The sequence below is a fragment of the Amblyomma maculatum genome, chromosome 5 (assembly GCF_055883805.1).
Source record: "Amblyomma maculatum isolate TAMU_Amacu chromosome 5, ASM5588380v1, whole genome shotgun sequence".
NCBI classification, from domain to species: domain Eukaryota; kingdom Metazoa; phylum Arthropoda; class Arachnida; order Ixodida; family Ixodidae; genus Amblyomma; species Amblyomma maculatum.
The window spans coordinates 4,748,088-4,761,341 of NC_139348.1; the positions used below are offsets into that span (position 1 = coordinate 4,748,088).

Genomic DNA, 13,254 nt, shown 5'->3' on the forward strand with positions numbered 1-13,254 from the left:
GCTGCACTGCACAGGCGTTTTCCACGCTCCCCTCCACCTCCAGCGCGGTCCTCCTAACACAAACCTTGTTAGAGATGATCTTGTATCGTGGCATCGATAGGACACATCTGTACATCAGTCGAGTATATTCCGATAAGCGGCTGTGTTTTTAACAAAACTGGTGCGCGGTTCCAACCTACTAGAATTCAGCGCATGCGCGTATTTACAAAACCGACAACTACGTTAAAAAGGTATCGTTAATCACCGTTCAGAGCTGCGGTTACCTGTTTTATACTATATGGCGCCGCGGTGATATGAATTAGGTCAGTAAACTTGTCTCACTGCGGGGATGTTTATAATTTTACACCGCATTTACTCTACAGATGCCTCATGTACGCCGACCTCTTGGCTGTTTGAGTTATTCTGAGCAGCCTAAAAAAAGCTTCTAATTGTAAAAAAAGGAATGACTCCCGGGTAAGTGAAATACAAAGCACAGCTCAATACATAATCATAACCTATCTTTATTTACATGCATCCTTTTATATCCCGTGGATGTATTTATTTGTCCAAAAGGCCAGTCTACATAAACTTCATCTTCGTTCTCACAGAAGCAATTGTGCCACAACCAGTCAGCTATTTGCAAGCATCCTTTACTGCAAAGTGCATTTGCAGGACTACATAGTACTGTAGAATTTCCGCAGTCAGAGTGTCCCTGTGAGTGCAGCACCCAACACCTACCACACCACAGCCTTTCAGTCAATCTAGAATATTCCAGAAAGTGTCCACACAGAGGTTGTTTTCTTGCAGTAGAGTTGATATCTCGTTTTCAACATTTCTAACTAGGTTAAACAGCTCCCATAAAAGATATTTAAGGCATCCTTCCTTGAACTCTCTTTCAAGAGTTAGAAAAGGTTCTGGGCATTGCGTACGTGATGACTGGATTTCGCTTATGCAGGCAGCACACTTCTCATGCTTCAAAAAGAAGTGTGTGGCTATAGCCACACGCTCCTGTGGCTATATCTGTTTGGCTACAGCCATACAGGTAGTACACAACACAGTCTTTTGTATATGGCATGCTGTATTCATAATCTGGAGCAGTGCTGTCCTTTGAAAGAGCCCTCTTTGCAGGAGTGCAGAGCTTCTGCAGCTTTCATTTTATCATACCCTTGACCTGTTTTCGTGTTGCCAGCCGTTCCTTCTTCCTTGCCTTCATGATGTCTTGGACAGCAGCAAGCACGAGTGTTGGCTCTGCCACGACGTTACCAGTGACGCAAGTCTTTATAGGTGTATACAGACCTAGTAGTCTGTATATATGCTAGAAGCTTATGATGATCGGGTGGTCTTCACCTCCAAAGCTCCAGGTGACTAAAAAAATCTCTACAAGTCAGACAAAAGATGATGTGAAGTCTTTTTTACTAGAACATTTCCAAACATTTGCCCACCTGTAATAGCAGATATGTAACGTTGATAATGATTCCAGACTTCTTACCTTCAAAGGATCTTGGTTCAGTTTTCTAGTGACAACATAGTGTGCTCCATTGGAAAGCAGGTCAGTGATCAGGTCTAGGACAGATGACAACGTCACTCGGAGAGACTCCACAGTCACCTGTGACGCAAACATTGCATTTCTTTTCCTTATAACAATTAGTATCAAATATCATAAAGTTAATTTTTACATACCCCAATTTCTTTCAATGAGCTTTTGGTCCAAAACCGTGGTGGCTTAACCTTTAGGGAATCAAGGAGACTGCTCACCATGAATGTGAACTGAGCTGTACCATCACAATTTTCCAGCCCGGGTTGTCGAAGACTTTTGTACAGCGTCAAGCCATTTGCAGTGCTACGGCTGAAAAGCTGCAATTATGAAATACGTTTTGATAGGTTAAGCACAGGCATGAAATAATTTGCATCAAGTGCAAAAAATTATTAGTGCGCACCAACCTGCACAGCCAGTCTCAAGTTCATTTTCCTGAAATTATCAGGGTTTACATGCTCCTTTGTCAGTTTTGGTACCACACGAAGTGGATGCTTGCTCTCAACTTCCTGCAGTACACGGCAATGATCGAAGTTGACTTCGTGTTCTCCAATCTGTAAGTAAAACGATTATTTAAGAGTATGCACAATACCTTAGGTTTAGAGGAAAACCTTAGTGTAAGCTAACTTAAAATAATGCATATTCACCATGCCATACTTATGGCGAAGAAGATGGTTCCTTACACATTTAATAATGTGAGGCACATCCCAAAGGAAGTATTGTGAGGCACATCCCAAAGGAAGTATAGACTCTTGCCCGGAATGCATGAGTGTTCAGTTTTGTGCTTAGGTGCGTGAAAGTTGCCTCTGATGCCGAATGTCGACCACATGACCTTGTTAGTGCTTGCTCCATCACTGATGACTGCTACAACTGTGGCCTTCTGTTTATAAAGTTACATGACAGCTTCTAATACCATCCTCGCCAGGACTCACCCAGGAGCTGCATTCTTTGTTGCCAAGCTTGCAATCGGTTGTACCCAAGAATGAAAGAAGGGTACAAATGTAAGAACAAGTGCATGATCTGCTACTGCAGTTGATTCCTGGTCATCCTCATAATCAACGAACTAATCAACCTTATAGGGTGCTTTGTTGAATGCGACCCAGTTCGCCTCACTTTCATCTCATCTAATATGAGCGTTACACAGCGCCTGACTCCTTCTTGCTGCATGAATGCACCAATGCTGGCAAGCGAAACCTTATTGAGGCCAAATTCACAAGGCATTCCCTTGATAATTTGTTTCAGGCATGAAGAGGTAAGCATTGGCAGGAGGTTCATTTCGACGTCAGCTTATAAGAAGGAGGGCTTAAAATCTTTGGGAGGAGGCATGTCATGAGCCATTCAGATTCATAGCGCTTTTCTCTGGTTGACTTCGCTTTGGACGCTTTCAGTGCTGAGCGTAGAGCTAGCTGTGCATGAGAAAGAACCTCTACGACTTCATCAATTTCTCTGCTTGAAACTTCGGACAGGCGCACCTTCATTGACCGAATCTTTTCCTTGGCTTCCTGTCGGAAAATTGCACTCATAACTTTCTTTCTCAAGTTTTTTAGTCTTGAAAAAGCCTTTTTCTCAGGTTTGGTCCATTGCTTTCCTTTTCTTTCTTGGTTCCTCTTCTCTCGTGCACATAGAGCACAAGTTTTGCTGAGAAAGCCAAAAACACTTTGTGCTTCTCCACATGTTGTGACTCTTGAGAGCAGTTATTGCGGACGAAATGGACGGTAATACAGTATAGTGACAACCCAGACAAGCTTTTATGTTGCCAACATAATTTAGAAATGACGAAACTTCCTTCAAGCTTGACAGCTGTAGCTTTTCTCCCGAACCGTATTCGATATATATACACGGAGGAACAAGTTTTCCTCTTGAGCTTCACTACCACTGGTCTGTCAATTGCAACCATACCGCTGCTTTCATAAATTATCAAGAAAATAACTTCCTCGGTGACGAGCTCTACATTCCAGGATTCAAAAAAGGCAGCAAAGCAATTTTCTTCATCTGAACTCAAATCTGGCTCGGAAAATAGCCCAGCTTCGTCCGGAAAGACGTTTTTGACGTTTACACAGCCTACGCTATCGTCGCATTCCAACATCCGAACATCGCGGTTCACTGTATAGCTCTTCGTTTTGAGGGTTTCCGTCCAGACCTCGATGCCTTTGGCTTCGAAAGGTGCACTGGAATATTTGAAAAAAATTCGTGGCACCGCACTTTGCTTAAGTGTCCACCTTCCTTGTCGAATCCGAACAGTTCTGCGGTTAATGATGCGCTCGTAGCAAGTTACGAGGTCCTCCGGTTCGAAATGTACATCGCAAATGTAGGTCTTAGGTGTTACTTTGAAGTCTTTTCGCGGAATAGTAGCTGTCCACGCCCTGAGCAGTAGGGGGTCATTGGGAGATTTGAAGAAATGCCGCTGATCGCAACTTTTTTCTTCAGAAGCGTATCCACTTCGGCAGCCCGGCGCGCTGCACGTTGGCATGTTGATAAAGCTTACAACATTATGACACATGGTCGTATGTCACAGTCTTATAAAGCAACACATAAAGACGCAATCACAAACACCTCAAGAGAGTGCACCATCAATCAACGCCAAAACACACAGCAAACGAAGCAACGAACACATGCGTCGCGACAGCGCTGACAGCGGCGATGGCCTCCCACCCAATCTCAACGCCACGGTAGCGTCTCCCTTTGGATAGGATACGAGTTAGGGCCGCCTCCGGCGGGGTCTTCTCCAACTGACCCTAATCTAAAAACGTTGACCTGAGCTGTTGCTAGTAGAGACGTTGGATTATCTAGACTTCGCTTGATATGTGACTCGTCGTGTCGGCGTCATGACCGGCGCTTGCGGCGACGAGTGGATGCAGCTGCGTACTGATTGGGTGAATTGCCTTTAACCATCTTTAAAAAACAAGTATCTCATTTATCATTTTCGGGCAGTATTGATCCGTCGCTTCAGGCCACCCGATCATTTGGCGCATTTTACAGTCTATATTGAAACTGTCATGCTGGTGTGTACTGCCTCATCGATAGCAGAAAACCTTGCTGCGACAAACGGCACACAATATGCCATCATGCTGTACCTGTGGCACTGAACAGGCCGGGGAACATACAATAGGCCTGGGCGCTTCCTGTTACCACTTTAACGTAAAAATGTATGGATTCAGTGTCAATACCTAATTTACCACACTTGCAGCTTCGAAATTGATGCACGTAGAGAGTCGGAGCCTTAGATTTGATCAGCATTCGCAGGACGGACTTACATATCTCAAGGTCAGCATCCGTAAGGACACTTGCGTAGTCTTTTTTCATGACGCAAAAAGAATAGACTTGCATGTTGCCAGCATACTAATTTCTTTCAGCTTGTTCACTGTAGCCTGGGATTTAACATCAACGGTCGGGACATCCTTCCAGGGATTGATTCGTTCCTTTTCGACTTGACTCGGAACCAGGTGGTCAAAAACATATGTAAGCCACGGTCTGTAAAATAAAAGCATGCATCTATTTAGTCAGACAAATTCAGCTACCCATCTTAATTATATTTTATATAATTCATAGCTAAAGTTGGCCAAAACAGCAAACAAGATAAGCTTGCCACTCAACCTCTTCGTCATTATTAATTCCCTGTGCCTCGAAAAAAATTTGGTAACAAAACAAATTGCAGATCTCTTCTTTTAGTTATCAGACAAGAATACAATTTTGAAAGAAATATAAAAGGTCGACCTACTATCAGTTGTACGATTTTACGTGGAAGCACCCTACCTCGGGTTCGATACTTGGTCCACTTTTAGTTTTAATTTATGTCACTGATCTACCGAAGCGTTTAAGCCGGGCTTCTGAGTGTATTTTGTATGCAATACCACTATCTTATCACCTGAAAAATTTTTGAACTCCCTTACCATGACACTAAACCACCACCTCAAAAACATCGCCAATTGATGTGCTAGAAATAAAGTTACGAGGAAAACCAGTCAAAGAAACGAGGATGAAAGAGAGATGCACATACAACGACGACTGGCACTATCAACTGTCTATCACAGTTGTTAGTTCAGTCGACTGTGACAGACAGTTGATAATGCAGTGGTCGTTGTGTGTGCATCTCTAGCTTTCGTCCTGTTTTCTTTCACTGGTTTTGCTCGTAACAATGTACCAACTGGCCCAGGCTCCCACTCTTCTAGAGATACATTTCTGATGAATCCTTCTAAATCAAGTTTGTGATATTTAGCTACCGGTCCCTAAGTCTTGTCAATTCATCAGCATCATGTATTTATTCAAATCATATACACCCTTCTTATCACTGCTTATTTCATGGTGTTATACTTGATAGTTGCCTGGAGTTCAACTTGCACATTCCGGACTTAGAAAGGAAGATGTCATATAGTATTAGAACGCTGCTTCAGGCTCTTCATTTTTTAACATGAATACATGTGCTGCAGAATAAAGGCCTGGGGGGCGAGTTGGTGCATGATGAACATGAGCGGCGGCGCAACACGGACACAGACAAGAAAGGGCCACTAAATGCGCACATTACCAACAATTTATTAAACAGAAAAGTTGCATGCTTATACGTACAGCTTAAGTATCAGACTCATCGCCAAATAATCGCTGCGAACCCAGCACGTGGAAGCCAGACGGCAGCATCAGGATACCAGACAAGATATATCTAACCCCAGCAGATAAAACTGACAGAAATAGAAAAAAATTGAAACGGAAGGCAGGTCATCTCTTAGCAAAGTCAGTGTGAATCATTCGTAGCACCAGCAGAGTATGACAGGGAAAGCAAGCCAGCACGAATACTAAAAAAACGAAAAATAAAACGAGAAAACAGTCGTAGCAAAAACGGAGGAAACAATTGAAGCAAAAGCAGTCTAAAACCTGAAAAACCTAAACCAACAACAAAAGACGACTGTAGCAAAAGCAAAGTCAAACAAATGAAGCAAAAGCAGTCAGAAACCTAAAGCAACAACAAAAAAACAATCATAGCAAAAGCATAGTGAAAAAAGGGAAGAAAAAGCAGTCAGAAACCTAAAAACAAGAACTAAAAACTATCGTAGCAAAAGCAAAGTAAAAAAAAAAGAAGCAAACGCGGTCTAACCTAAAACAACAGCAACGAAAGACGCTCGCAGCGAAAGCCGAGTCAAACTAACAAAGAAAATAATAACCAGTCCGCCTAACAAAACAACAGAAGGCCGCTACAAAAAAAAAAAATCAGGGCTTAAAGTCACACAGTACATAAGGTTACAAAAAATTATCAAGAAAGGAAATTTCATTTCTACGGAAAGATACAGAAGAGTAGCTGACACCAGTGCTTCCCTCCTTTTTGATCATAAAAGCTTCAAGAATTTCACGTACCACCTGATCGCGTCTCCTGCCCAGAACCCTTATACCGTTAAGCATTGACTCACAATTGCACTCTTTACAATGGGTACTAATGATTTCTCATGCTCCCGTGCACTGTGGTTAATGCAGCGATTTGTGTGACCTGTATAGACCCCTCCACACGTCAGTGGGTATTCGTACACCAGTCCGACAGCACAACAACTGAAATGCTTGCCATGCCACTTTTCACACAGAACTTTCTTCTGCCCGATTTGCGAGCATAATCCACTCAGCTTTTTGGGTGCGGAGAAAACGACAGATACGTCATATCGGCCCGCAACCTTCTGCAAGTTGTGTGCCATTCGGTGAAAATATAGCGAACCACTTGTGGTCGCCTTGTACCCGGCTTAGCATGAGATTTTTTCTTCTTACCTTTCATTATTTGTAGGAGGGCCTCCACTATGCCTCAAACAACAAAACACGGGAAACCAGCCATTGGAAGCCTTTCGATCTGATTGTTGAAGCTAGCCTCAGACATGTGAGTACAAGACTTAAGAAATGCGGCCTCTATGCAAAGCGAAGTGATCGCCCCTTTTTGCTGTTTTAGAGTGTGCTGATCCGTACGGAAGCAGTTCTTTTTTGCACGGGGGGAAAACATCTCGTCTTTGTCCGTGTTGCGCCACCGTTTATTTTCACAAGTGCTACACTTTGCCATTATTTATTTATAGTCATATTAACTATTATATAACAACAGGAGGCTTGAAAGATAGTTCTTATCTCTCCTCCCTTCGACACATTCAGAATCAAGCAATAAGATTAATGACGGGCAAAAACAGCAATGTCCCACATACAGACTATTCTATGAGCTCCAAATGTTTCGTGAACATGACCTAGCATGTTTCAACATTGAAGCATTCGGCTATTTCGTCATCAATAATACCAATATTTAGCAATCTACTAACATTACTAACCTTAATGTACGCATTTCATGGTTCATGAAAAAATTTTACTTCACAAAGTTCGTACTAACTTTGGCAATAAATAGTCGGGTTTTCTTTCATCTCACTGGAATTCAGTACATCCCAAATGACATCAAACATGCATCGTCTTTATTGTCTTTTAAACATCTACATAATATGCATATTTTAGTTATTTTGGTTTTACAGTTTTGTGAAATTTTATATATTTTGTTATATTTTGTGATTTTAGCCAAATAATATCTTATTTCTTCAGCTTAGGTGGTGTCTAGCGGGCTAGTGTTGTCGATAACAAATGTTTAATTTGGTCTCATACTCTGGGATCTCTTGTGTAACATGAATTGTATATTACCCTGTGGAATTTGGTGTAAACTTGGAAGTAGTAAGTACTATTTCATCGGCTCTTTAAATTCCTTCTGTAACATTTGCTAATAACCCTTTGAAATATTACATCTTCTAAAAATGTCGGAGGAGCTTCTGTACATACCTTGGAAGCAAACTTATAGGATTCTCGGCAACAAAGAGTGTACTTGAGAACCGAGGACTCCAGGCCTCAATTGCTTCCTACCTTTCTGTTATGGAGGATTTGTCACTGAAGATCTGCCAAGCAGGCCGAGAGTGCAAGGAGACAATAGTTCGATTCTGCTCAAGGAATTGAAAAGAAGTTTTCAGGCGAAAGTCTTTAATGTCAATGCTCGCGGCCACAATCGTGTCCGTCCGTCCATAACGCTTTAATTTGATGACGTCATCAGTGGTGTATACATGTTGTGCCTTGAAATTATGTCATTATCAGTGATGTAGTATGTCGTACCTTGAAATAAATGATGACGTCGGGGGACCACACACTGGACTGACTATGCAACGGCAGGTGCTTACCATCGATAGACATGAACAGCGCCTACTAGGAAACTGAGATCGACAAAAATCACCGCAAAGCCGTTTTAATCACACCAGACGGTCAATTGGAGTTCACGGTGATCGCATTTTTCATCTCCTTCGCCCCTGCGACATTTCAAGGAGTGATGGATAGTATAATGGCAAGCTTGAACTAGCAAGTAGGTCTGGTATACTTAGATGACGTCGTTTTCTTCATCTCAAGCTCTGACGAACACTTGAAAACGCTTCGGGACATATTGGAAGCAATAGTCACCAGGACCAAAATGGAAACGAGAGATATGCGACTTCGCAAAGTAGGATCTGCTGTTTGTATATCATATTTTAAAAGATTATGGAGTTCTCCCAAAGAAATAGAAAACAGTGGTGTGTTGATGTGGCACAGCTTGCAGCTGCATACAAGTAAGCTGTGCGCAGATTTCTTGTAGACTGCGCACGTATTACTTGTCACCTGTTAGGAACTTTTCGAGCACAACTGAACCTTTCACTCAGTTTTCAGCCTTTCACATTAAAGCGCCGCAAACAAAAGCCTTCAAAGAAATTAAGAAGCTATTACAGTCTCTTCCTTTCAAAGGCACTTTGATCAAAACGACGAGACGGAAATTCATAGCCATGCCAGCATTAGTTTAGAAGGGGTCGTCATTCAGAAACGTTACGGACAAAAGAATGTAATCGCGCACGCTAGCCATTCACAGCCCAAATGCGAAGGTAACTATTCAACAACCGAGAAAATTTCGTCATCATATTGGCACGTTGAAAGTTTCTCGCCACTTGTACGGACGAACATTCACCGCGCTCCATGTGCTTGCTCGCAAATTTGAAATATCTCTCTAAACGCTTTTCTCAATGGAGCCTGCGTCTACGAAAACTCGACATCCCTCTAGTCTACAAGTGGGGCCAGAAGCATTCCAATGGTGAGTGTTGTCACGAGCCCCAATAAACCACTGCGGAAAGAAGACAACAGCGAATTCTTATGTCACCGGCCAGCGCCAACTGCTCTGTACTGCAATAGAGCTCGTTCACGCGTCAGTTTCCACGCGTCAAACAAAACGACTACCTCGTGAAAAACTTCGCACCTAACACCACTACATTTCATTTAAGGCCCATGGACCTTCGAGAGAGAAAAATAACATTTATTTGCACTCGTCGAAAGGTTGGCGAGGATCCGAGGCGCAACTCTGTCCCATCCATGTCTTTTCCCTCAGACGTCAACCTGGATCTCTTGGATCTGAACAGCGGCCAGGGCGAGATGGATGACTTCACTTTGCCCTTTTTCGTCCTGTTTGAGAAATAGCGCCTCCATAGACTCATCTCTTCTGTCAAGTTCTCCAAAATTAGGACACTTCCATATCATGTGGATCATGTCCTCTATGCCATCGCCACGTTTTCAACTGGGGCTGAAAATTTTCAGGTGCCACTTGCTTAAAGCTGGGGGTTCGGGAATACTCCAGTTTGTAGCTTACACCACATAGCCTCCTCGTTTCCCAGACAGCATTGGCCGACTGCCAACCTATGGCCGATCATCGGCAGCTGGTCGGCAGCCGATCTACCAGCATTCGGAGCTCGGTCGAATGACGACCCATGGTTGGCCACATACCAGGTAAGGCGGAAGTCGGCCATCTACTAAGGCCCAAGCTCGGGCACCCGACTGAACGCCAACCAATTCGGCCATGGTAGCTCGGCCATTCGGCGGCCCATGGTCGGCCATGTACTCGGTTGGGCAGAAGTAGGCCAGCAACCATGGCCCGTGCTTGTAACCCCGAATGAACGCCGACGTGTTTGGCAACGGTTGCTCGGGAATTTGGATGCCCACCGTCGGCCACGTGCCATGTTAACCAGGAAGCCGGCCAGCACTCACTACCCAATAAGCCTGTATTGGATGCCGATTACTACCCCGGATCTACTTAACCTCTAGTACAAATCCAGTTGTTAGTGAGAACGCGCATACAAAACGAAACCGTGTTGTCATAGCACGATCATGTGACTTTAAATAAGCGATTAGAAGGTAGCTTTTTCATTTTGGAGAACGAACCCGTTGCCTCAAGTTCATCGAACAAATGATCGTTTTCACAGCCACTTCTCTGTTGTAGTGCTTTTGCCTTATCCATAAGGAACTACCCGCAGCATCATCTGTTCACCTGGGGAAAGGACCGAATGCGATGTGTGTACTTTAGACGCAATCCCTGGAAAATGAAAAGCCGGAAGACTCTCGAGGTTACCATTTTAGTTTTGGACAGTCACACGGTGGTAAAAAAAGAAAAACAAATGGCAGTTTTTCGCGCACACTGCGAGCATAACAAGCCCCGATACATTTATATTGCGCACAACATATATATCGGCAATAAACAACAAATTAGTTTGTTCCGCCTAATATTTTAAAGTTCGATCATTCCAACAGCGCTAGGTGGTGGCAAAGGAATAAAGAAATAGTAGAATGTTTCCACGTAAGATAAAAAACAGATTGTCGGTGGACCTTTTATATTAATTTCAAAACTTTATATAATGTTGTCTGATGACTGGAAAGAAGAGATCTGCAATTGGTTCCGCTGCCAAAAAATTTTCCGACCACACGAAATTAATAATGAGGTGGCGGAGTTTCGCGCTTATTTTCTCTACTCTTTTGGACAACTTTGGTTATGAATTACGCAAAATATGTTAGAGTTAATTGCAAATTTTTGGACTAAATATATGCATGTTTTTATTTGTATTCTGTTATTTTTCGCTTTTCAGGGTAGTGTAGATGTTTTTATAAAAGTTCACAAAATCAGCTCACGAAACGAAATTTTCCTACTTCGCAGACCTAAATATTCAAAAAAGGTTTATGGCAGAGCAGCAATAATTCCACACTATGTTCTCAGCATAGTTATGTATTAAACAGCTAAAGCTTATAATACCGTTTCAATACAGCGATATGATCGCACTAATTTAAATAAAACAGCGAACATTGAAAATTGACGACAACGCTGCGGCCGTGACTCGCACGCGTGCTGGTTCCACTGCTGTTGTGCTGCACTGTACCGTTGCCCTGACTCCGAACCATTCATTGCTCTGTAAATAACAGCTAGTTTGCAATGTCGAGACAAAACGTGACTGGATGATGATGAGAATGATGAGGTCGAAGTGGCGGCTCATTTGTCGAAGATTAAGAAAAACAAGGGCGTCGAGCGGGGGGCTCTCATTGCCTGGCTCCTTGGCTGTTTCTCATTGTATATATCTTTAATCCTCGTTAGTAAATATGTTTCTTCCTGTTACAACAATATGCCAAAATTTAAAAACCTTGAACGATTCACAAATTCCGTAGGATCTTCAGATCTACGCGATGCGCTATAATTGGACAAAGGCTTTATCTAAGCGGCCATAATTACTAGCGCAATAAAATTATGCAAGGTGGTTTAATGATTTTGAAAGCTGAGGTAGTGTAGAATAGGTGGAAAAAGTTTAAACAATGTTAAAACTGATTTTTTTTTAATTTTTTTTCCTAAGACATTTGCAATGTTCGCTGTTTTCAGTAAATTAACGCGATCGTATATCTGTATTCAAATGTCATAAATATAAGCTTTAGCTGTTTGCGGATAACTATGCTAAGAAGATAGTGTGGAATTATTGCTGCTCTACCATGAACCTTTTCTGAAATAAAGGCATGCAAATTAAGAAAATTTCATTTCCTGGGCCGAAGTTGAGAATTTTTTGTAAAATCATCTACTCATACCCGAAGAGCGAAAATTAACCTAATACAAAAAATATGTATTTATTTAGTCAGATAATTTTCAACTAGCTTACTTGAACACAATTTGCGTAGTCTATAACAAAAGTTGGCCAGAACCGCAGAGAAGCTGGGAACACTGCCTCTTCGACAGCCCCGCCGGGGTGGCGCAGTGGTTACGGCACTCGACTACTGTTCCCAAGGACGCGGGACCGAATCCCGGCCTCGGCGGTCGCTTTTCGATGGAGGCGAAAAGAAAGGTGCCCGTTTGCTGTGCGATGTCAGTGCACGTTAAAAAACCCCAGGTGGTCGAAATTTCCGGAGTCCTCCACTACGGCTTCTCTCATAGCCTGAGTCGCTTTGGAACGTTAAACCCCACAAACCAACCAACCAACCATTACTAATCAGTCATCACGCAAAAATATATAATATTTGGAAGTAAATATAAAAGGTCGAACGACCATCCTTTGTTCGATCATAGGTGGGGAACGGGAGGGGAGAGAGATGACGCGCTCATTTTTCGATGCACGAACTGTATGGATTTACGCAAGGTTGTGGATATAGATGGGGAGGCTTTCTATTTTTTTAGAAAATGATATAAAAAAAACTATTTATTAGAACTCACCAAGATACTTTGTTGGGCGAGTTGGTATTTATTCATTAATAATATAAACAGCGCGAACACGAAGACAAAGGACAAGATAAAAGAAAGCCACAGTACAAGCGCTGACTCACAACTATGCCTAAGCCCTTTACTCCAAGGCCCAGAAAAAACAAACATGAAGAAAACGAAACAGTCACGTGAAACAACCCCTGGGTTCACCTGCTGCACAAAAAAACACTTAAAAAAGACACCT

General features: G+C 42.6%; 1 pseudogene across 1 annotated transcript; it reads right to left on the reverse strand.

The window, feature by feature from the left end:
- Positions 1-1,663: 1,663 nt before the first annotated feature.
- On the reverse strand, positions 1,664-10,402 carry LOC146187645 (uncharacterized; annotated as a pseudogene). The gene is made up of 4 exons (XR_014707346.1): positions 10,292-10,402; positions 8,369-8,442; positions 1,921-3,371; positions 1,664-1,833 (listed from the first exon to the last, which is right to left on the reverse strand). The product of XR_014707346.1 is annotated as an uncharacterized LOC146187645 (transcript).
- Between the last annotated feature and the right edge of the window lie 2,852 nt (positions 10,403-13,254).